Raw genomic sequence first — 25,353 nt, forward strand, 5'->3', positions numbered from 1 at the left:
GTTCGCGCACAGATGTGGATTAAAACAGCTACAGTAAGGAATGGGAAGCATGAAGACGTGGTTTAAGTGAAGAGGACTTGGCTTTCTGCACTGTTTTAAGGCCACGGAGGTGAGATTAACGAACACAGCATCCTGCTACAGTGACGCACAACAGGGCCGTGCTAGAAAAACGTGCTAACAACATTGACAACACCTGAAGATTTAAAAAACAATATGCGGCAAGAGAAGTGAATGTGACTTTTTCTAGTCTGTGAAAGGACTAAAGACTCCTTGAAGCTGAATATCCACGAAATATCCAGAAAACAGTCATCTTGGTGAGTCATGCATCTCTTATTTTTATTATCATCAGGCTCCAGGCTGTGGTTTATCTTACTGCCTATTTGCAATTCTCAGAGTGGAATCCAGAGACTGTTAGAGGTCAGTAGAGGCTCACAGAGGCCCACGCTATTGATCAGCTTTAAATGACATAATGTAAACATTTTAATGGTTTTATTAATAAATCTAAAATTCTAAAATGTTAAGTGTAAAGACTATTTTGGGTGAAAGTAGAGGTTTATTATGAATTGCATTATTGAGTTTTTATTAACTATAAATCAAATACACATTTCTTTCTTTTTACAATAAAGTAAAGCATCGTACACGCTAAGTTCAAAACAAAACAGTGTCCCTTATCTGGCACTCAAAGAGTTGGCAACCCTAGTGTAACTGACAGGTCGTCAGATCTTCCATGTTTGGGTTCAACAACATCACTAAACACAACATTACCTTACCTTGAAACATAATCATTAATTTGAACTGAAAAAGGCAGAAAAACCTTCTTGTGTGTAAATTTAATGTCTATATGTGACAGTGTGGAAACATTAATAAAAACAAACAAACTGAAAACATTACTTTTGAACAATTAATTTCTCATAGACGCTTAGAATACTGCAAGTATAACAGCAACTTTGACGAGAATCTGAAGTTTTTACCAGTAAATTTAGCAATTGGTGGTGAGTTCATTATTATTTCCAGCACTTTCTGATGTGAAGCTCTCTGTCTTCACTGCGTCTGAGAAGAAAATAAACAAAAACAAAAAATGAAACTAGTCAGTAATATGTGCAAATCCAGTGTTGATGACCTCAGAGCGGACAAAGCCTTTTAAAAGATCTTTGGACCCTAGGTTGGGTTGGGAATCAGTGATTTAGTCTCATTTATAACCCATTTCAGCTTAAGTAGGTTTTATCTAAGTACTTTGGCATTTAGGACTTGAAAGATATGTAGACAAACTTGGGTTTTCAAGTTGGCAGTGGCTCCATCTGTAGGGCCTTGAGTTGTGAACCAGAGGTTTATCAGTTTTTATCCTTGTGTTGACCACATCTGGGAATTTGGCAGGTAGCTGGAGAGAATAGAGTGGTCTTAATTGTCATTGAACAAGTGCAACTAAGTTGAATGCAATCTGTGTGGTGCCAGGACAACAAAAGGTACTAAAAATCACAGCCCTTAAAAACAATAAAAGTGCAAGTTAAATAGAATATTTAAAACGATAATGAAAGAGATAAAACTATTTTTAAAAAGTGCTTAAAGAAATAGTAAAAAAATAAAAAATATCCACACAGGACATTTCACATTCACATTTTGCAGTCATTATTGTACAAATTCTTTTTAAAGTACCAACGATGCATAGCTATTACACAAGAGGTGCCAGTTCACTCCCTTAACACTGCTGAGGTGCTTTTGAGTAAACCACAAATAGTTGAAGGTGTTGCTTTGTACACCCGCCTTATTGACATCTCTCCATTTATGCCTGTCTAAAGGGTCCTGTGTTGTGCTTGTATTTCAGCCTCGGTGTGGGTCTGGCATGTTCATATTCATTGAAAAACCAGGCCCGATGTCCATTTTTAAGAAACATTCCATAGTGTTTAGACTAATGTAGAGAATAAAGTCATTTGTCAAGATTTTCTCATTAATTTAGGGTTGAGATCTGATGATCTGGTGACATCTGACTGATAGCTTTGTATTATTGTGTTTTTCCTTGTTTGGCGCTGAACCACATGGTGGTTAAAACTGTGTGCTTAAGCTGGTGCCTTGTTCGTACATTCTATGAATGTTACCTTATGATGTAATCCATAATGCACCTTGGGTATTTTATTTATGTTCTCTTTTCTCTGCTGCTATTCTTAAATGTGCATTATAATCTGCCTGACCCTGAGTGTGTCGTTACTAAAAGGGTCACATGAGGGTCGATGTGTCAATGAGCATCTCTGTCATGTACTGACTTTTATTTATTATTGTTTCTGTTTGCTGTCTGTGGTTTGATGTATGGTCTGGGTAGACTGCAAAAACTGAATTGCCCTTTGGGATAAATAAAGTTGTCTGAATCTGAATCTGAATCTGACATCTGCTGTGGAAATTATCCACACTGTTAAGCTCATCTTAGCATTTAATGCCCTCTCAGTAGTGTATTTCTCCACTTTTGATTGATTTCTTTTGTTACTGCATTTCACCACCAGGTGGTACTATTTTAAAACATTTGCAATCGATCACTTAGTCTTGATCAATTTTACATGGCCTGAAATATAGAGTCTTTATCAAATCAGTTTTTGAAATATTGTATTGATGAAATACTGTATTGATCAAGATGCTAGGGGCTATTCATTTCATTAGTGCCACTGTTCTTAAATGACTCTGTGGAAAGGGTAGGGCCTTATTTTCTTGATGCAACTACCTTTGGATGACATAGCTGTGTTGTTTGTGGTATTGAGCTGGTGACATTGATTATTTAAATTGCATAATATAGCAGCTTTCAGTAGATAGAGTTGGCGATGCAAATATATCCACAGCTCTTTGCATGCTCTTTTGAATAGTAATCCACAAATTTCTACTTATGTTTTCTATCTTGTTTAAATATTAATCTTTAGCATGCAGCAGTGTTTTAGGGGCCTAACTTCTGCCTCTTGCAGATAAAAAGCTATTAAAGTATTAATTTTAGCCATTTGGAGCAGGCTCAGAAATTGCACATCCGTTTTTGGCAGCACATCGAGGTCAATGCCTCTGCTTTATATTCTATAACATCGTTGGTGGGGTTGTCTGCAGGTCAGGCATTCATTGCTATCACACAGACACACACAGGGCACCCATTGACTCCTGTTTTCAAAGCAGAGTAATGTCATGTAACCTTGTCTTTTATAACAGCGGCAGCCTATTAAGGGAGATATTGCTGTGCAGCAGTATTGACGGTGTAAGTGATGAGCTCTGCTTGTGTGAACTCTGAGGAACATGAGAGCCTCACACTCTGTCACTAAAGTGGATGTTAAAGGCAGTTTCTCAGGCTGTTACAGGTATTAGAGACTGCCTGGAAAACCTCTGATAGAACCTACAGCTGATCTGTGTGTAGCCTCTTTGAGCTGTGTGGATGTTGGTGTGACACTGATGACAGCACACCTTACTGCATATATGTTTGTGATATTTTTCTCAGCTTCACGGTATGTATTGCTATTCCTCCGCTTCATACACTTTATAGTTGAAGAGGGTTCACAACAAGGATATCTCTGTTTCCATGACAACATGGAAGCCACACCCTGTTTCATGTACCCAACCCCCCAACGTGCCCTACTCTCCAACAAGCACCGATCACAGCCGAGCAGTTGAGGAAGAGAGAGAGGCTGGTTATTGGTACATGCACCGAGGTTTAATATGAGCAGTTTATCAGGCAAAATAAATCATGTGTTTGTTGTTGTTGAGAGGACAGCAGAAGAAAACTCTTCCTTTTTTACCAAAAAATATATATACATACTATGTCCATTTATCCAATTATTTCTGCAAAGAAAAAACATTAATAAACATAAAACACCTTTTCCTAGCTTTAAAGGAATTTGATTGTTAAATATGGTGCTGTAAAAAGTAAAAATAAACACACTGCAATGCTCGGTTATTATCATTACCTAATTTAGTGACAGTGTTTTAAGGTATTTTGTTGAAATTTGAATGGCCAGTTTAGATAATTGTATCAATGATTAATCAGTCATTTTGTTTTATTTTGTTTAGGGTCTGGTATTAAAAAAATACAGCATCAGAACCCTTTAAATAATACCGTGGCCAATATTCAGTTTGATATGTTTCCCCTCCTCCACCTTCATATGCATCTGTTTGCTTGAAATGCTGCTACAGCTTCTTAATCCAAATTACTTTACGTCGAAGCTTGATCTTAAAAGCAAGTGGACTTGTTTTCAAGATCTTTAACCAAGTCTGCCTTTTTGGGTCAAGCCTTAATTGAATTACCATTACTGACTGAGAACCTGCACGTGAAAATGACACACATCTAGATACACTAAATGGACAAAAGTATTTGGCCACACCTGTTTATTATTGAATTGTATCAGTCAGACCTGTTTGGGTATAAAATTGAGCACCTAGCCATGCAGTCTCCATTTGAGTTGCTCTGAAGAGCTCAGTGACTTCAAACGTGGTACTGTGAGCAATGTCGCCTTTGAAATGAGATGGTTTTGATCAATTTCATCTCTGCTTGATACAACAAGTCAACTGTAAGTGATATTTTTAGAAAGTGGAAGCGTTTAGGAATAACAGTAACTCAGCCATGAAGCAGAAGACCAATTAAAATCATAGAGCGGGGTTAACGAAATGCAAAGGTGCATGGTGTGTAAAAGTCTCCGACACTGAGCTGATTTCATAGCTGAAGAGTTCTGAAACTCCACTGGCATTAATGTAAGCACGTAAGCTGTGCAGCAGGATCTTCATGGAATGGGTTTATCTTGGTTTGCCATATAAAGTACATGTATTTGAGCACAGTGCCACTACAGTCCCTGTTTGTATAACGGTCAGATGTCCAAATACTTTTGTCCATATAGTATATCTTATCTTTGCTATTTTAGTTTTGTCTTTGATTAAACTGTTAATTGAATGAAAATGCAATTTCCTCTTCAACTGTAACAAAGCATAATTTGTACTGGATAAAACTTACACTGAATATATTTTGTAGACTGCAGCCAGTAAAATCATACCAATGGTGTTTCTTTTTTCATTTTAGAACAAATTAATAAAGATCCAAAGTTGGTTTGCTGGAGGAATTTCTATCCCATGTTACATTTGTTTATGTTAACATCTTTTTGTTTCTAAGGTAATGACAGTATGCCCATTATCGAGCACTGACACAACTAAAACATCAAGAGAAAATATCTCTGATCTTTCTTTTAAAGTCATGAATACAGATTTTGTATTGGTTTATTGTTTAAACAAGAAGAACAATTTGAAAGGAAGTCACTTTGAAAGGAACCCCACATATTAAGATGTATTGACAGTGGATTAACATCAGTGCTATTTTGAGTTAATCTGACATGTTACAAAGATGTTTAACATTTCCACTACATGGGGTATACTTCACATCTAACAGAGCAGTGCGCCATAGTCTGTGTGTGGGAAGGGCAGAACCTTTCAAAAAACACCATAGATTTCCATATTTTGGGTAAAAAAAATCACTAGTTGGCTGTCATTGCAGTGCCATGCATTCTGGGAAATCATGCCAAGTGCTTGCATTGTTCTTTTTCCAGTACCCTCCTGATACTCCTGTTGATCTACAGACAGTTATTTCTTCCTTGTTGTCCTTGTCTTCCTTGTTGCTGAAACCATTGAATTGAACCATTTGATGTTATTATTCAGAGTGAATTGCACGACAGTGGCAGCCTACATGACAGGCCACTGAAGAAAAAAATTTAGAAAATATAGAAATCTCATGTGTTTCTTTGTACAAAATATATAAGACAATAATGTTGATCCAATAAATTCAGGGTTCATTTTAATGTCAGGAGCAGTGTATTACATTTTCTTTATTTGAAACATTGTACAAATAATTTTAAAAACCATCAGATTTTGATGAAGAAAATGCCTGTAAGCCCTTAAATTGATGTTACTGTTGCATTTTGAGACCTACAACAAAGTGGGGTATTGCACAACAGCTTCAACTTTCCCCTTTTACATTTCACCTGCAGTTTTCTGTCCCTGCTATGTCCTCGGATGTCCACAAAAAAAATTAGATAATCTGAATTATATAAAAAATGACAGGATCTGCCCTCTTCCTTCTCTTTGTGCTGATTTTGTCCTCTCTGCCTCCCTCCTACTGCTGGACACAGTGAAAGGCCTGTGGATGCAGATCTGGCTGCCGCGGGCTCATCCATCTCCCAGAGCTCCTTCATGATTTGTTCCATTGTGTGGTAGCCTAGATTATCGAATTACCATTGTTGTTGTATTACTGCTATCTGTGATATGTTTTCAGGCTACAAGAAATGATTATTTTGATTATGGATTCATCTGATGGTTATTCTCTTGAGGAATAGATTCATCATTTGATCTTTGTTGTGTCTAAAATAGTGAAATGGTGACACATTTTCCAAGACAATTGCATCATTACAAACTGTGATCCTGTTAAGATTTTCATTTTACTTGAAAAACTACATGTTAAGAAAGCCAGCAGATTTGCACTCTTGAGAGACTAAAACCAGAGTTTTTAAGCATGATCACTTACAAAGAGTGCTGGGATAGTTTCTCAGTATATCAGTTTTTCTTCTGTTCAAATACACATCTGACTAACACACTAGCTCTTGCATGTTGTTGTACCAGAACAAATGTGACTTGACTACCCTGTTACAGAGATATGGTTTGGTTCTTCCTCCAGGCTGTGTTTGGCCTGGTTTTGGTTTTTTTCTTGGACTCATTTGGCATTTACTCGCCACACTGTGTTTCAGTTTTGGATGGAGTTAAAGGAATTGTGCTGCCTTGGGTTGGTACGGAGAAGGCTAGGGGAGATAATCAGCTACACGGACTCATCTAAGAAGTCTCTGATGAAACACATTCAAAGGGAAGCAAAACTAATGAGCAACACGATTAAACATTAAGGAGAAAAAGAGCCTAAAAGCAGACAAAAACATATTTTAATGGTTTACCAACAGTACTAGGTCTAGTTGGTATATTATGGGGAAGTCAGCTGTAGAATAATGTCCAGACAAGTAGTGTCTTGAATAACTGCTGACTTTGTATTTTATGTATTTACTGCTTCCAGACATCATCAGATGGCCAGTCAGCATTTTCATGCGGTACTTTGTCAGAGCAATGGAGCAGTAAACATTACCACAGTTCTATCATTGTAGGGTAATAGAAGAGCTGATTTGCCAATCCGTCACCTTAAGTTGCATTCATTTTAGCTCAGTGTTAAATGATTGGTCGATTATCTCCACTCTCTCTCTCTCTCTCTCTCTCTCTCTCTCTCTCTTGCTCACTCTCTCGCTCCACAAACCACATCAAAGCAGGTGTGCTTTAAATCGCAGGTGTTGAAGGATTAAGGCCACCGCAGGAAGAGGTTTTATTCTCAGCCCCATCTTTGATCTGGTGTCTCTTTCACTCACTAGTTTCTCTAATCTGTGACATGAATTGATAACCTGAAATGTCTGGTGCTAAACTGAAACTATGGAGGTCTTCATTCTTACACAGATATAGAAAGTGATTCAATTTAAATTGGAACTGTAATTTTTGTCTTAGCTCTAAAGTAACTTATGTGAAATACAGTGCCTATTAAACCTTCTCATCCCCATGGATGTTTTACCTTTTTATTGATTTTATAAATCAATTATGGTCAATATGATATGGCTTTTTTGATTAAAAAAAAAATCAACGCAAAAAGACCTTTGTAATGTCACAGTGAAATCAGATTTCTACAAAGTAATGTCAATTAAACAAATATATGTAAGATTAAATAAGTGACTGCATGAATATTCACCCCCTGTAATGTGACTGACCTAATTCAACAGAGGTCCAGCCAACAGGTAACCTGACACACCAGATGGATTTGTTTCACACATCAATCTGGAAACCTTCGATATACAGCGTTTGGGAAAGGGCAAAGCCTTTAAAAAAACATCGGAGGGTGATTGGATGAACATCCTGTCTGTCACATCTTTACGGGCTAATCAGAGCAACAAAACACTTTACGTCGTCGCCGCTACCGAGGTGCGTGTGCGCAGCTACCGAGGAATAAACTCCATATAGAGCTGCATAATGTGAACCATGGTGACTACAGACATGTCAGTACACGACTTTTGTCATTTTTGAAAAGAAAACAACTCACTGCTGTTCTTTGTTCTTCTTTTAATGAAGAAATGTTGTCAAGTTCTGATAAAATTGGCTTTAGCAGCATCCATGCTAATGTCTTCCGCCATTATTGCACCGGCCTCTGGTTGCTGCTTGCTTACGTTACGACTCCACCGCGCCCGCAAGCACTGTCCCTCATTGCTGATTGGTCCTGTCACTTTCTAACTGGGCCCAAACGGTTCAGACAGGAGCTTTGCAGGATGGATTCGCCAGTGAGAAACAAGGAAACGTGCGTATCCATCTGCTTTGCAAGGTTAGCCAACAGGCGCCAGCAGTCTCAAAATTAATGAAATGGGGGATCTTCTGAGTGCAGGGAACACGTCTCAGCTGATTGTAGTATTGGGACACCTGTGTCTTGAGGGTCTGGTCACTGATTAATCAGTATTCCTGGCTACCATTACACTATGAAGTCAAAAGAACACTCAAAGCAACTCAGAGAAAAGGTTGTTGAAAAGTATATAGTGCCGTGAAAAAGTATTTTCCCCCTTTTGATTCCTGAATTTTTTGCATATTTATCACATTTAAATGTTTTGGATCATCAAACCATTTTTTATATTTCACAAAGACAACCCAAGTAAATAAAAAAATGCAGTGTTTGAATGATAATTTAATTTTCCAAGTGGGGGGATCCAAACCTATTTGGCCCTGTGTGAAAAAGTAATTGCCCCTCTGAACCTAATAACTGGTTGTGCCACCCTTGGCAGCAATAACTGAAATCAAGCGTTTGGGATAACTGGTGATGAGCCTTTCACATCGCTGTGGAGGAATTTTGACCCACTCTTTTCACAGAATTGTTTTAACTGGGCCATATTGGAGGGATTTTGAGCATGAACTGCGCCACATGGGAGAGACTCTGCATACATGCCCAAGTTCTTCACCAGTCAAAGCTTTATGGGGGAGTGCCAAAGAGAAAGCCACTGTTAAAGAAAAAAAAAATCAGATAGAGTTCACCAAAAGGCATGTGGGAGACTCCATGGTCAAGTGTAAGAAAGTTATTTGGTCTGTTTAGACCAGAATGATGCTTTTTGGCCATCAGACACTACACTAAATTTGGCAGACACCAAACACTGCACATCAAAAACACGCCATCCCCACTGTGAAGCCCAGCGGTGGCAGCATCATGCTGTGGGGATGCTTCTCAGCAGCTGGCCCTGGAAGGCTTGTTCAGATGAATGCAGCAAAATAAATTATATGAAAATCTTATTCAGTCTGCAAAAGAACTACGGCTTGGGAGAAGATGTATTTGCGATCAAGGCAGTGACCAAAAGCATACAGCGAAAGCTACACAGAAATGATTTGAAGACAACAAGGTTCATTTCTGGATTCAAAGCCCTGATCTCAGTCCAATATGGAATTTGTGACTGGACTGGAAAAAGGCTGTTAACGCCTGATCTCTGTGCAACCTGATAGAGCTTGAGCAGTTTTGCAAAGAAGAATGGAGTAAAATTGCAGTAGGGCTGGGTATTGTTAAGAACCCCACGATTCAATTCGTTTTCTATTCTTTAGGTTGCGATTCGATTCGATTTCGATTCGATATTGATTTAAATGCTTCAATGTCGATTCAGTAAGAAGTAGAAATACACAAATAACCTGTTGACAATTTTTTAATAATTATTTTTATGCCCATGTGAACATATTTGGTAAGTCACCTCACATTTTTGAGCAATAAAGCATCTGAAAATAAAAATTTGCACAATGATAACTTATTTGTGCATATGGAGTACAAAAGTAAAAAACTTGCAAGTTCTGTATAAACACTGAAAAAGTAAAGTGCATATAAACTTAAATAAAATTGCTGTCCTCTTGAAAATTGTGATAAACCTCACATAACATGGTTATGGTTAGTTGTTGTTTGGTCAGTGCGGCCTCCGTCCGTACAACGCGAATCACACGCACAGCGACCCCCATTAGCCAGGAGGTGAATCGATTCAGAGGATTTGCTAAATCAATATTGAATTGGGGGAGGAAATATTGCGATGCATCGATTAATCGATATTTTTACCCACCCCTAAATTGCAGTGTCTAAATATGAAAGCCTGGTTGATACCTATCCACACAGACGCAGTGCTGTGATTGCAGCCAAAGGTGCATGTGCTCAGTACTGAAATGAATAATTTTTCCTTAAATATTTTTATTTTATTGACATAACTTTGTAGAAAATCTGTTTTCACTTTTACATTACAAGAGTTTTTTTTGTAATTAAAAAACATATTGACCATGACTGATTTATAAAAGCAATTAAAGGGTGAAACATCTTCAAATACTTTAAATAGGCATTGGTTATAGCATATTTGAGGCTTGAATTAAGGTCCCATTAAATTAATCTGTGTATCTGTCATTATAATTAACAGAGTTAATTCAGTGTGTGGTTTTTTTTTCACAACCTAAATTCTCACTCTTTATTTGACTTGTGATTTATTGCCACGTCTGATCTGATTTAAACCCACATGGACAGAATGAGCTATGTCTGATAAAGACGTGATAATTAAATTAATGTTGCCGTTGGCCTCCTCTGATGTGTTTCACCAGTAAATAAGATGTAGGAGGGCAGCTGCCGCATTTTGTTAGCTGCAGAGAGGTGTTGGCGCTTCTCTGTCTTTCTGTCTTGTGTGACACAGAGAAAGTGTGATACGTATTTAGGCCAGAGCTCTTTAAATATATAAAGCATTCTCTTCAAGGCACATGTAAAATTCAAGACTGAAAAATCTTGTCACCATACTAATAAGAAAGTGCTTTCACATTTAGAGCTACTTTGACTTCAGTCACCTTTTTAAAATTATCATCACAGATTCAGCTGAGCTTTTATCATTGCAAGGTTTTAAAGGATTGATGCCAATATGGTCACCAGTTTGTAACTTTGCAAGGGCTACATCAGGGATCCCATAGCTTTCCATCTGGCCCCCCAGTAGAGACTTAATACTAGCTTTAACAATGATTTATTTCGTGTTCAGAAATGATTGAAATTTTGTAATGTCTTGAACTGAACTTGTCTAGACTTGTTTATGGATTCCTGACACTGGTGGTGTTAATGTAAGGAGTAGGATAATGAGGAATGGACTTCTGAGGAGCTTGGCCCAGACACAGATGAGATGCACTGGAGATGGCTGGGGTGGAGGAGGGATGTAGCGTTCGCTCTAAAACAACTGAATTTGGATGGGGGAGAACAGTTTTTAAAAGTTTTATATGACAACAGCAGGATGAATGGATCAAGAGAGGTTGTGGCAGAGAGGGATTGGCTCAGGATTTAAGTGAGTAGACGCCCATACCAGCTAATTACTACAGCGGGAAAAAGGTAACACATGAGGGAAATTGCTGGGGTCCTTATATTTTCTTTATATATGTACAGCTTTTATAGCAAGCCCAAAACAATTAAGACTGAGACTATTTCATCTGGAAGGACTTAGGGTTTGATAATTTTGCATAAACCCACCATTAGCAAACCAGGAGTATGATCTGCTGCTCTCAAAATGGCTTTGCTTGCTGGGCAGGTTGTAAACTGAGTACAGATCAGGATGGATGCAGGTGAATCAAGTCTTGCTCTTTTATGGTTGTAATATATAGTATGAAGTATTTTCTTTATTTTGTCATGTGCTGATGCCACTTTTTATTAAAACATGTTGTTTTTTTCTTCACAAAGGATATTGGACATCCAACACCAATTTACACAACCAACCATGTAGACAGTTGTAACAACAATTTATAAAAAAAATATAATGATATAATAAAAAATCTAAGAAAAAAAATCTAGACTTTAAATTGAGCGATGCACTACAATGACCACAATAAATTACAGTTAATGCACAGATATGATTACTTTTCAGGAGTTACATCGAGTTTAGTGGGATATTGAACTTAACCTTTAATAGGGTCCATAAAGGGCTTCATGCTTTTGTTAATTAGGAGTCATTTGATGTATATCCGAGTTTTTCAAGCTTGTGGTGCTGCATTATGTCTCTCATCCAGTGAGTCCAGCTATGGAAATACAGCAACTTCCAACTTAGAGGAATGGAATAAGGTTAATACTAACAAAGTTACAAAGTTTGTTAGTCTAAGAATGGTTCCTGAGAGATTCTTGTGTTTTTTCCCCAACTATAACTAAGACAGCAATCACTGGATCAGGATGGACTGTAATTTTGAAAACATTAGAAAGTGTTTGGAAGATTGAGCTTCAGTAATTTTGCATATTAGGAGCAAGTTAGGTAGAAACTGACTAAATAACTAAAACTAAAATGCAACAGTTGTTTTTCTTAACTGAAACCAAAGTAAAAATGAAGCTTTACAGGAGAATGAAAACTTGCTAAAATTGTGTTGTGCGCCCTAAACTGAAAGACGCCGTGGCTGGCACAAAATGCCAATGCCATTTCAGTTTAGTTTAGTTTGTAGAGTCTGGCATTTCTATATGCCAGCATGATAAACACGTTTATCAGTCCTACCTTGACTAAAGCTATGTTGTTGATTTTTGCTTCAACATTATGCTGCAGGCTCTTTGAGAGCATAATATTTACTGCATAGAAATCAAAACCACAGACTTGTTTTCTGCAGTGTTTTTTTTACCAATCACAACACAGTAGTCAAACTTGGTGATGGACAACCATGTAGCCGAAATATCTCAGTCGCCTTCTTGTGGCCGGCTGCAGTATAGGCAATAGGGACTGATCTTGCTGTTAAAGACTTGAAATTATTGTACATGTGAAAGAAAATAAAAATCTTAAAGTACTTACCTCATTCCAGTGCATCTGAAAGTCTGGTCCCAACAGTATAAAGAAAAAGTCAGCCCCTGTATGAATGTAATTAAGGCCCCTGCTGGGAGAAGTGTAATTCTTATTGGATAAAAAAAATAGGGGTGCAAAAGGCACCATTAAATATTTTACAAAGTTCTAGGAAGAGTTGCCAGAATAAGATAATTTTAAACCTTTATTTGGTGTTAGTAAAATGCTAGATGTTTTAATACCATGGTAACAAATGTCCAAGCCCCTCAGTGTGGGGCAGTTTTCTTGTTTTTAGCCACCAAAAATAGCAGGCAAACTCCTGCATTTGGTCTAAACTGCACAAATATGTTGACAATACGAAATATTGCCAACCTATCTGAGCAATTTAAAGGGTGCTTTCTCTCTCTGGTTAAAATATGGCTGGAGAAAAAGATTCAGTATTTTTTATACTATCTACTATTTCATCTGCAACACCTGATAGTCATGTTTAAAACACATGGTATCATTTACTTATAATTCTAATCTTATTGAGAGTGAAGCAGGGAAAGGAAACTTTTCCTTAGCGAGCATTGTGGCACTAGCTGAAGGCTTCCTGCTGACCTCTGTCCCAGGCGGGGTCACAGGGGTGTGTGATGGTGTGCAGAGGAGGAACAGGAGGGCACATTGCTCCTACGACCGTAAAGAAGCCCCGTCTGACAGTGGGGTGAGGGGAAACGTTGCAGGCTCCTCGGGCTCTCCTTAAGGGGAAAAGACTCACTCTGAGGCAGCCGCTTACTGTGTAGACTCTTAACATGCATCATGTTCACGTGCAAATGCATGCACGTGTTTATACAAGGCTGCACAGAGGTATCGCTGAGGCAACACAGAGAGTGAAAGATGTATTTGTACAGCGAACACCTGCGAGACAGAATCTGCCAACAGAATCAAAGTTTTGACTGACTGTTTTAAAGTTTGTGTCTCACTGAGGACCATCACGCTGCTCTGCCAGACAATGTGTGAATGTTTTTGCCCTCGTACTTAATTTGGTCCATGATGAGTCATCTTTTGGACTTTGGAGGATTGCATCACTAACAAATGATGGCTCCCTGAGGCTTACATCCCGCTGAACACCAGCCATCTAGATTAATGACTAGACTAACCTTTTTCAGCTTCCTCCTGTTGTCTTCTCTGCCTTCTTTCAGTTCACTATAAAGTCTGAGAACCTGTATTCCATCCAACTTCCACTGTGGTTTTCCTGTGGAGACCATAATCAATAATCTCTCCCTCCTGTCAATATTGAAGCTGCTCCACTGAGCACACTGACAGGCAAGGAGAATTTCGGCTCTGATGAATGAATCTGAAACCATTTTCTTTTACTTGGGGTTTCTAGTTTTGTCTGGTTTTGGCTGTAAGTCATTTCTGTCCATGCAACTTTGCTGCATGATTTTTTTAAAATTTTTTTTTAGATTTATTTTTGGGCATTTTTGTGCCTTTATCAGATAGAGGAGGACAGTGGATAGAGTCAGAAACAGGGTCAAGAGTGGGGGAGAGACATGCGGTAAGGGGCCTCAGGCCGGATTCGAACCCGGGCCGCCCGCATACATGGGGAGCGCCTTTCACCACTAGGCCACCTGCTCCCCTTGCTGCATGATTTTTATTTGTAGCATAATTCCATCGTTCTTTTTTTGGACTCTTGCATGTGTTTAATTTGCATCCTGTTTCTTCTAATGCACTCATATGTGATAAAATCAATATAACATTTGTTATGAAGTGGTGCTGGATAAGAGAAGACTAATAAATACTGATGTATATTTATGTGTCCACTTAAAGGTGAACTATGTAGATCATATGCGGTAATGTTTGGTATAATATTTCTTAATTTTAAAAATTGCAATACCAGTGTTTTTGGCATAATCAATACTTGCTATAGATTAATGTAGATCACCCTGGGATGGTTTAATCATCCTCAGTATATCTAGTGTCTCTTTAGTCCTATAACTATTAAATTGCCATTCTTCTCAACTGTTGGTGTTACTGTCAGAATATTTAAAAAGGAAAAGCCCTCTGCATTGTAACGACTCTTTACCATCATGATGTAAAGTGTAATATGAAGGTAGATGATAACTACTTCTCTCCGCTGCTCTTCTCTTGAGTATGTTTGCCAAGATGAGACTAAGACTGGCTAAAAATAGATCTTTGATAATAAGACTTTGATGAAAAGCAAGTTTAATTTTCATCAAGGAGACTAACTGAGACCAAAACATTAGTGCAAGAGTTTTCAACATTCAAAACCCATGATACTTTCTCCACTGTACAGATAGTCTGTCAAAATACAAGTAGATAAGGTGCAGATGGCCTAGCGGTTAGGTTGCATCCCATGTATGCAGGCAGCCTGGGTTCAAGTCTGGCCTGTGGCTCCTTTTTACCCCGCTCTCTCATCCATTTTGTACTCTACCATCTGCATCTCTAAAAGCCACATAAAATGCTCAAAAATATATCTTACAAAAACACACTCACACAAGATAGTGAAGTTTTGAGGTTCATTTTTATTCATTTTAAAATTTGGCTGATCAAGTTATTTTAAGGAGAACAAATGTTTTGGCTCTGAATAAATGTTTTTGAGTTTTGTCAACTAAAAAGAGACCAAAACTGACTGCTTCATTTAGAGGCTGGGGTCTTCAATGCACTGGTTGTTGGATTGATTCCCAGTCTCTGCGCTGATTGGTACATCTTCCCCCTACCACCATATTTCCTGTCTCTCATCAGCTGTCCTATCGTAATAAACCCCCCCCCCCCCCCCCAAAAAAAAAAACACTAGACTAAAACTGTCTAAGTCAAAAATGACTAAAATGTCTCTTAAAGTTGTAAGATTAAAATCTAAAGAATGTATTTAGATTTATGACTGATGGCAGATACAGCACTCATCATTGTGTCCTGTATGAGAAGGTTGGTTGGCCTTCCCTTGAAAAGAGGTGTAATAAACATTGGTTTTTGTATGTTTTTAAGGCCCTCATGGAAAACTTCCACCTTAAATCTCAAACTTATTGCAGTGGAGTTCAAGCACTCACATGACCCGCTTTCCTCGAGCTTCCACTGAAATCTGTAAAACTGCATTTTCCTTTAATGTTCCAAACTTATGGAATTCCCTCCAACAAACTCTAAAGAATGGAGTTTTGCCCTCTCTCGCAGACTTTAGGACCCTGGCCTCTAGTCTCTTTGTTTCCAGCTGTTATTGCTTTACTTAATTTATTTGTCTTGCTTGTCCTAATATGCTTGTAACCTTGTTGGCAATGGAAATGATAGAAACCTCAATGTCCTTTCAGGAATTAATAAAGGTTTGAAATGAAAACAACCATGAAATCAGCAAGTTTTTATGACAGTTTTTATTAGTTTTTCCTGTTGGTTTCTTAGTTTAAGTTTGTTTTGATGTTGAAAAATGCCTCATTTTAGTTTAGTTTTTATTAGTTTTAGTGTTAGTTATAGTTTTATCGCAATGTGGGACACCTGTCAAAGGCCAGAGCCAGAAGCGCTCTTCACTTTTCATTTTATTTATTCCATTATGTTTGTATACAGCTGAAGACCTAAGATTAACCATTGTGTGATGTCTTTTGCAATCAAATCAGGGCACTTTATTCTCCCCGGGACTGGATGTTCATGTCAGACAGTCTGCTGCTGTCAAAGACTAAACCTAAGGAGGTTCTGTCTATAATTTTATTTCATTTTAGTTAGTTTTGTCAGCACAGAATTTAGTTTAAGTTAGTTTTCATTTTTCTCATAAAGCTCAGTTTTTATTTAGTTTCAGTTAACTAAAATGATTTTTACCTTTTAGGTTAAGTTATTAAGTTAGTTTTAGTTAACTATGATAACCTTGGTGTTAGTAGGGGTGGGAATTACTAGTGGCCCCATGATATTATCACAATACTTGGGTCCCGATTCGATATTATTGCAATTTTAAACATTTTGCAATACATTGAGTATTGCGATACCATACATTGTGATTTATACCATTTTTTTCAACTGTTTAGCTCATTTAGCATTAGTCTTATCTTTATGTTTGTCTTATTTCTGCCTTCTTTTATTTTCTTTTTTTTTTCATACTTTATTTTTGCTTCTTGCAAACCTCATGTTTTATGTCCATCTCATTCTTGTCCTGCTTGCATTCCTAATGTCCTTCCCCTGGTGCTGCCATGTTTGTTGCACTAACTTTCTCCCGCTCTTTGACCGTCACCTCTGCCAAGCTCACTGGACAAAATTTCTCCAAACAATTGATTTTATGTTTCAATTATCATAGACTTGAGTTCATACTTGCAATTAATTTGAAAAAATTGATACTTAGTGGATGAGACGATACGATATATCACCAGACAAAATTTTGTGATAGTATGCTGTATCGATTTTTTTTCCCAGCCCTAGGTGCTAGCCCCATCTAACTGTGGCTCTGCATTCCTTGCCCACTTTACAAGCTCTTTCTAGACATTCTCTCTATTTTCTTTTTATAAAAATATCTATTTCTGGTCCTTTTTGACTTTATTAGAGAGTTAGGACAGAGGATAGAGCCAGAAACAAGGATAAGAGAGTGGGGAGTGAGATGCAGTGAAAGAGCTTCAGGCCAGACTTGAACCTGGACCACCTGCGTACATGGGATGCAGTAACAAGAGCAATCTACGCCTCTTTGCTTTCTGTTTTTCTATCATGTTCTTTTTGCTGTTTTTTTATTTCATGCATTACATCGTCATCAGGACTAGTTGTCCTTTTTATGGTGGCAATTAGGGGCTGTTGGCGAGGGAAGCATTGGTGCTGTTCCTACCTGAAGTTTGCATGTCTGGAGCCTGGGTGTGTTGAAGGTGGCCATGCTGTTGGAGCTGTGATGGCCGAGTGGTAGTGTACGTAAGATAAAGAATGTCTGTGGTGTGGTGGGCAGTGAGAGATAGCATGGAGGGGGGTGGATCTGGGATGCTGGAGATCACTGTTCAGCCTTCTGAAGGTGTTGAGGGACCGACGACCCTGGCAAAGTGCTTCCCTCTAGTCTGCACAGACTTTTAAGGGGGCAAAATTAAGGGCATTGCTGCACCTACTTCTGTCAGTAGGGTAAAAGTATCTTGTTATTTATACTAAGTATCTTTTATAATACTTGACTGATGTAGCTGTTTACATTCTTTGCTAATGTTAGACCTATGTAATGCCAGGTTGAAACAAAGATATTCTTAAAGCCAGTGTGCAGACAGACTTCTCCATCAGCAGTGATTGCATCAGTTATGATATTGTCACCAATCTGCAACTATTCCCATTTATTGATAGCCACTGACATGTTTGAAAAGTGTCTTCTTTGTATGAATAAAGTAAACATATAACCTAAGGAAAACAGAAACTCCCTGTAGTGTCAGGCTTTTACCATTTATCATGAAACGATGTAAACAAAGAACAGTTGAGAACAACTTACAGAAATATTATATGTCGTCTGGCTTCTTTCTTAATCACTGGATCGCTGTGATCCTTGAGAGCTGTTTCTTCTTGTTTTACCAGCACAGGATGCCCCTGTCTAAACACAGACTTTGTCCTCATCTCATAACACTCACTAACAATTTCTGTTTCCTGTAACCTGCTGTCAGAGAACAAAATGAACACTATTAAATTGAATCTCCTGTGTTTGAAATCTCTGCCATGCCCTTTAACTCACTGACTTAGAGCATAAAACTGGTGCAAACCGACATTTTTAGATATTTGCAATAACAGTTAACACCAACAGCTCATATTAAAAAAGATTATACAAGTTGTTGAAGGTTTGTGTAGGATTTCTTATTTTCTGAGTTGTCTTTGTCTTGCCAAGGCCAAACAGCAGAAATGCTGAGGCTATCATTATTGTGGCAAACTCTAAACTGTTGAGACTAATCTGCCACTTTGTGTTGCTGTTGTAGATCTTCCCTAGGAGGCTACACAAGCAGGGGACAGGCTGACCGCAGTTGTGCACAGTGGATTCAGTTAAAGCATTTCTGACTGTTGCTCTGTGTGTCTCCGAAGGGCAGGAACATACAACTTGAGTCACTCCACAGTCAAAGATGCCTGACTGCAGCGTCTGCCTAATTTACCTGGGGTCATTTATGATTTCATCCGTTGCCCGTCACTCCAGAAGTTTAACTTTGTGTTGATGACTTCAATGACGATTAAGAAGCTGGTAGCCTCTGGTAAGAAAAACTTTTTGTTTACACTTAATCTTCTGTCAATAGCTGTTGGTAGAGCTGGAGCTAATGTATTAATCCAGGATTAATCTGTAGATTGTCTATCTTTTGCTATTTCAAATGAACAGTTTGACTCCTCTGTAAAACATGCATGCATGTATGCATCCCTCCTGCTGAGGCTCCTCAGGGTCTATCAATAGGGACGGACTTTGCCTCTCCATCTAACAACCACCAGCTAATTAGCATAATGACTGGAAACTGTTAAACTATGTGTAAATTCAGGGGTGGTATTCTTTAAAGGACCCAGCCCACAAAGCCTGCATAGACTGTTCAGGTGGTACTGAAATGAAATGTCCGATCTGTGGAGGATTTTCTGTTTGCATTACAAGCTGCCCGGTTGTTTCCTTTTAATTTCCATAGGCTCATTTATGCTCTACATATAATACAGTGGTTCCCAACCTGGGGGGTGCAAAAGATCTAAGGGGGTGCAGGACCCTGTCTGCTCTGTTGTCAATTAGATGTACAGTACATACTGTATGTATATGTATATCTGTAAGTATATAAATTTTAATCAATATTAGAAAAATAATGTAAAACAGTGTATCAGGGCTGATGTAAAAGATAAAAAAGGAAGAGAATCTGTTCATTTTTGAGCAAAAATAAAAAACTAAATTTTGGTGAAAATGATAAGAATTTTTGAGATTATAAAGTCATGCATTTGCAAGAAATTAAAGTCAGAATTTCAGCGTTTTAAAAAGTTGATAATTTAAAAGAAAAGACTTCATGTACATGATTTGAAGCTTAATTTTATAAACTTGGAGATGCTTTATGTGACTGAAATTTGACCAGGGGGTTCATAACACATTGATCTATCATACGACAAACCTAAATACAAATTTATTTTTAACTTGACAGGGTCTTTAAAATCATACATTTACAAAAGTTTGACTGAAAAATTTACAAGAAACCAAACTGACAACAGCGGTAATTCAACAGTGGTTTATATTTGCGTATATTTACAGCTTTTACAGTCAAACATTTTTGATTTTTTTCTCAAAAATTAACTTTTTAAAGGGGAGAATTTTGTGTTTACTTTTTTCTAGAGTGTCCCAATACACTGTTGTAATAATGGATAGTTTAGTCATAGATAGTTTCTCAAAAACGTGTATGTAGGCCTGTTATGCTGGGATTTTGTCAAGTACAACACTAAACACTAATGTGCACTTTTTCCAAGTGGGTGATGGGTGGGCTTAGCTTTTCTTAGATATGAGTAGGGGGGACCTGAGGGAAAAAGATTGGGAACCACTGGTATGCAGATATAGCTACAGACACAGCCTTCTGCCTGTACTTTGTGTTAAGCAAATTTAGAAAATCAGTAGTTTGAGCCAGCCAACATAAACATAAAAAAGAATACTTTGGAAAATGGCTGGAGCTTTTCTAAGCAGGACCATTTAAGTGACCTGAAGAGAATGTTTGTTGGTCTGCAGTGAAGGAGAAGTGGAGGTCTCTAAACATAAAGGACTCATGAGAATATATAGGTAGTGGTGGTTATGTTGTTTTAAACATACAGACCTTTTTTGACACCTGTATCACCACCTGGCACCAGCAGCCTCAGTAGCAGCACCAGAACTAGCCAACATTACAAACAATATGGGAAGTTTTCGTTTAAAGACCCTGTTTGATTTGAACAAAAAATATATATGTGTTCATTTAATTGAACTGAAATCAATTACTTGGTTTTTAACTTTGTCAGCTGAGAATCCATCATTATGTTTGAACTGCTGTGCAGAATAAATCTATGATGAACAATGAAGGATGTAATCGATGGATCCTTCACTGGCTGTGGAAAAAAGGACGAATTTGTCAGCTACCTTTTAAGAGATCAATCCCAAAGTCTGTGTCGGGACCCATGATTATGTTGCAGGAGATATTCTTGGGTTGTCAGATGAGTTTTAAATTTCTTTGTTATAGTATTTAATGTGACATTTATGTCTATGGTACACATTATAGCCACGCTGGGGGCTCCAACCTATAACGCTCACCCTCTCCCTCAAAATATAACACAAACCAGGGCTCTACCAGACACTTGATGGCAAAAGACCTAAAATTACAGTTATTGATGCTTAGCACTGCTCTTGACCAGAGAGCCCAAGGGGTCAAGTTTACAAAGAAAGCCTATGTGGTGGAGGTGAAGTGGCTTCTACCAGGCTGGTAAAACAGAAAGCACCAGGCCGGGACCAGATTGAATCCAAAATTAACATTATCCAAGTTAGCACCAGCTGTCAGCTTAAGCAACCAACCGGGGATGGCACTGAAGGCAGATTGACAAACAATAATGCACGGAAACCGAAGGCGTTGAGTCGCGATGGCTTGTACCTTGTAAAAAGTAGATTGTTAGTAAAACAGTTGAGCTGATTTAAAGGAGCCTTTAAAATACACACTGTCTGGATAAAGGGTGTGCCCAGAAAACATCACATCTGTTTCTGTGCTGAGAGGGAAAGCAACCATTGGCCACAATGCTGAAGAGTTTCTGTTTGCCCTTCTGCACTACAAATAAACTTGAATATCAGAATCTTCTGTTTTATATTTTACCTCACCAAAGACCTGAGTGAAGCAGGATGTGAAGTTAATGTTAGGTTAGGTCTAATGTATTATATATAGTCATTCAAGTTTTGGGGTACTAAGGATCCATCAAGGGGCCTGATGTGCCACAACCCGGGGCTGAAGAGGGGGTTAGGTTGGCCAGAGTCAAGCTTGACACATATCCACATACATGTGTATTGCTCAGCAACCAAGGTCAAGCTCGACGGCATCTATTTTGCCAGGGCCTTTTCACATCTGGTGATACGCCTGGAGACTGCTGGTGGTTTCCATGCCCTTGGGACTTCCACAGCACAACCAGGAACTTCTGGCAACCCACCTACCCGTCCAGATGGAACCCTGTGCTTACTCGTCACATCCAACCCTTACTCCAACCTAAATATGTGTACTTTGTTATTTTTTTCTACATATTATTTTTCAATGCCCCTGATAGTATGCAAGGAAATCCAGAGCAAAGCCTGGGTTGTGTCAGTCCTCCTTCCTGCCTGATTTTGCCCTCAGGTGGGCTTACTTGCCACATCTACACCTTTCTTAAGCCTCAATTTTTGCCCCAAACATGCCAAAAAGTTTGGCACAGTGCTGTATATGTAGCAAATTTGATAAAAGATAAAAAGACTTACATGCTTGATAATCTAATAACTCTCTATGAATTAACTGATGAATTAACTGCCCAAGCATTTTGGTACCGACTGATGCTGAGGAGTGTTTCTGATGTAGTAGTTTGGGTTTTTTTTGTGAAACAGTCTGGCAGTGATGTGTTCAGGAATTTTCTAAACTAGTCTTCATGTTACATGTAATGCTGATTTATGGAACACTTCCAAGGCTGTTTTTCCAGGACATCTTGTGGGAGATACCGTCGTTCTGACAGAATGACAGCCCTGTTTTCTTCAGTAGCACAGCGTCAAACACGTCCAAGATGGGCAGGGGAGTTCTGACAAGGCTCCCTTGACATCTGGAGATAAATGACATTGCAGTGGCATGTCTGCTATTTCTGGATGATGTTGTTTAGGTTTTACATTGTCAGCTTTACTGTAATCTCTATTATGTTGTGGTGTTTGCAGCTGAGTGCGATGCTATCATGATGAGAGATTGCACCTCCAAGTCTGGTCTTCGGCTACAAGAAAGGTGACTGATCAAGCAGCTGCTCTGAGATGAAACTTCAGGTATCTCAGGAGCGCAGAGTGTGAAATGCAGTTTTGACAGCTTGTTAGTGACACATGGTCCTTTGAGGCCAGGCTGTCAGGAAGTCCATCAACGAGATGTCTGACACCTGTGCTGTTGGACCTCGTAGTATCAGTCACTGTCTACTGCTCCCTCCACTGTTTTACTGTAGTTTTTCTTTTTGTTGGGGTTCATTCCTTGGTTAGATCATTAATTCAGAGTTATCTTAGCATTCCTGTCAACATTAGTGAGGGGTCCTTTAACCAATTTATTCTTAATTTGTGCATGAAACTACAAGACTGGACAGAATGGAAACTCAGAGAAAACTTGAAATATTGCAAGTATTTACACTTAGAGAGGATGGAAATGTTGCAATATTCATAAATGGAAAATGCAACTTTTTGTAGTGTAAACACATGTGAGAAAATTAAGATGTTTTTGGATTAACAAGCTGACTGATGCATGAAGGGCTGTTATTTTTACTCTTCCTAGAGTATATAGATTTATAAAAAGTTGTCTTAAACTCATTTTCAATGATACTGTGCCTATAAAAAGTATTTACCCTTTTATTTATATTACAGATTAATCATGGTCAATATAATTTTGATTGAAAAATACAAAAACATCTTTAATGTTAAAGGGAAACAAATTTCTACAAAGTAATGTCAAATAAAAATATGTAAGCTAGAATAAGTGATTGTGTAAATATTTACCCTCTTTAAAGTGAAATGGGGAACACCTGAGTGCAGTGAATGTGTCTCGAATGACTGTATAAAAACAGCTTTGTCTGGAAGGTCACTGGTTAATCAGTGTTCCTGGCTACCATTACACCATGAAGACAAAAGAACACTCCAAGCAACTCACAGAAAATGTTGTTGACAAGAAGTCAGGGGATGGATACAAAAAATGTCCAAGGCACTGAACATCCCCCAGAGTTCAGTTAAATCTATCATAATGGCATTAATATGGCACATGTGTAAATCTGCCTAGATCAGGCCATCCTCACAAACTGAGTGACCAGGCAAGACGGGGACTATTGAGAGAGGCCACCATGACACTTATGACTACTCTGAAGGAGTTACAAGTTTCAGCCACTGGGATGGGAGAGACTCTGCATACAACAACTGTTGCCTGGGTTTTTCACCAGTCAAAGCTTTTTGGGATAGTGGCAGAGAGAAAGCCACTGTTGAAAAAAAAAAAACAAAACTCAGATCTCAACTTGAGTTTGTAAAGTCATGTGGGAGCCTCTATAGTCAATTGGAAAAAAGTTCTTTGGTCTAATGAGACCAAAAGGGTGGTTTGTGGACATCAAACAAGAGACTAAATAGACACTATACCAAACACTGCACATCTACCAGCTAATTTTCAATTCCCTTTCCTTGCTGGGCTTTAAAAATACATAAAGTTCCCAAATACCCACAAACAATCACAACATTAAAATGACAACAAATGCACAAAACAAGCACAACATTACAAAGACAAAACACAGAATACATAGAATACATAATCACACAATGGCACAAACTTAGAAAGGAGGTGAATGGATACATGCAGAAATTAATATTTTCTTCTAGACAGATTTCTAAAAATTTGTTTGATTTTGCAATTTGTTTGGATAGAATGCCACGTGATTATCACTCAGTTTTTGTTGAGTCAAGATTCTCTTGATTTTGAGTTTGATAACAGAGAAACGCCTGAAAATTAACCCAGCCACACCCGCAAGTACTGCCCCTCAACGCTGAATAGTCCTGTCACTTTCTAACCAGGCACAAACGGTTCAGATGGGAGCTTTGCAAGATGAATTTGCTGGTGAGAAACATGGAAATGGGCGTATCCATCTAGTTTGCAAGGTTAATGCACACCATGTTGAAACCTCATCTTGTTTTCTTTCTAGCTCTCTTTTGCTTGATGCTGTCCAACTTCCAGCTTGGCAAGGGAACTATTGAGACTCTATCTTAAGGTGCAGAACACTTTGACCAGTTTGGAGCTGACTGAAGAGGACAAATGCATGATTAAGGTATGTAAGTCCAACTTTAAGAAATTTGACTTTCATTCAGAATCTTTCTTTGATCCTTCTGCAGTCTGTTCTATGTGTTTGTCTGTCTTTTCTTTGTGCCCCTTTTTTGTTATGTTTGTTTGAAATGTTGGCAGCATAAATAGTCACATTTTGGGGACCTGGGGGGCTACCAGGGGCCATCTGGTAGGATAGGCAGTATCTGCATTGCCCCTACCTGGCAGGCTCACAAAAACAGACCTTGGGTCTGATAAAGGTGGAGTATGGCATGTGTGCTGTACATTTATATGAAAAGAAGGAGATTTTTGGTTTGCATGAGCTTTTTTAGAACTACAGAGAGAGCAGGTCTGATCTGTGGAGTCTGTCATGTTTCACGACCATGTTTCTGCAGTTTTTCAGAATGGACAAATCAAATTTTAGCCCTAGAGTGGACATTTCACATTATTTGTGCACATTTTCCTACACATTCAAAAGAGGAGGATGAGTATAGCAGATATCAGTTGGTTACAATTTACAACCTCATTTCTAGAACAATTAAATCACAGGCTGGCACCCTAGGTAAACTGTTTTTACACTC

At 38.4% G+C, this 25,353-nt stretch overlaps 1 long non-coding RNA gene across 1 annotated transcript; it reads left to right on the plus strand.

Moving 5' to 3' along the window:
• The first annotated feature begins 201 nt into the window (after positions 1-201).
• LOC121507495 lies at positions 202-24,523 on the plus strand. The gene is made up of 3 exons (XR_005991719.1): positions 202-314; positions 18,848-19,006; positions 24,438-24,523. It is a non-coding gene; the product is annotated as an uncharacterized LOC121507495 (long non-coding RNA).
• The last annotated feature ends 830 nt before the right edge of the window (positions 24,524-25,353 follow it).

The sequence above is a fragment of the Cheilinus undulatus genome, linkage group 1 (assembly GCF_018320785.1).
Source record: "Cheilinus undulatus linkage group 1, ASM1832078v1, whole genome shotgun sequence".
Classification (NCBI taxonomy): Eukaryota; Metazoa; Chordata; class Actinopteri; order Labriformes; family Labridae; genus Cheilinus; species Cheilinus undulatus.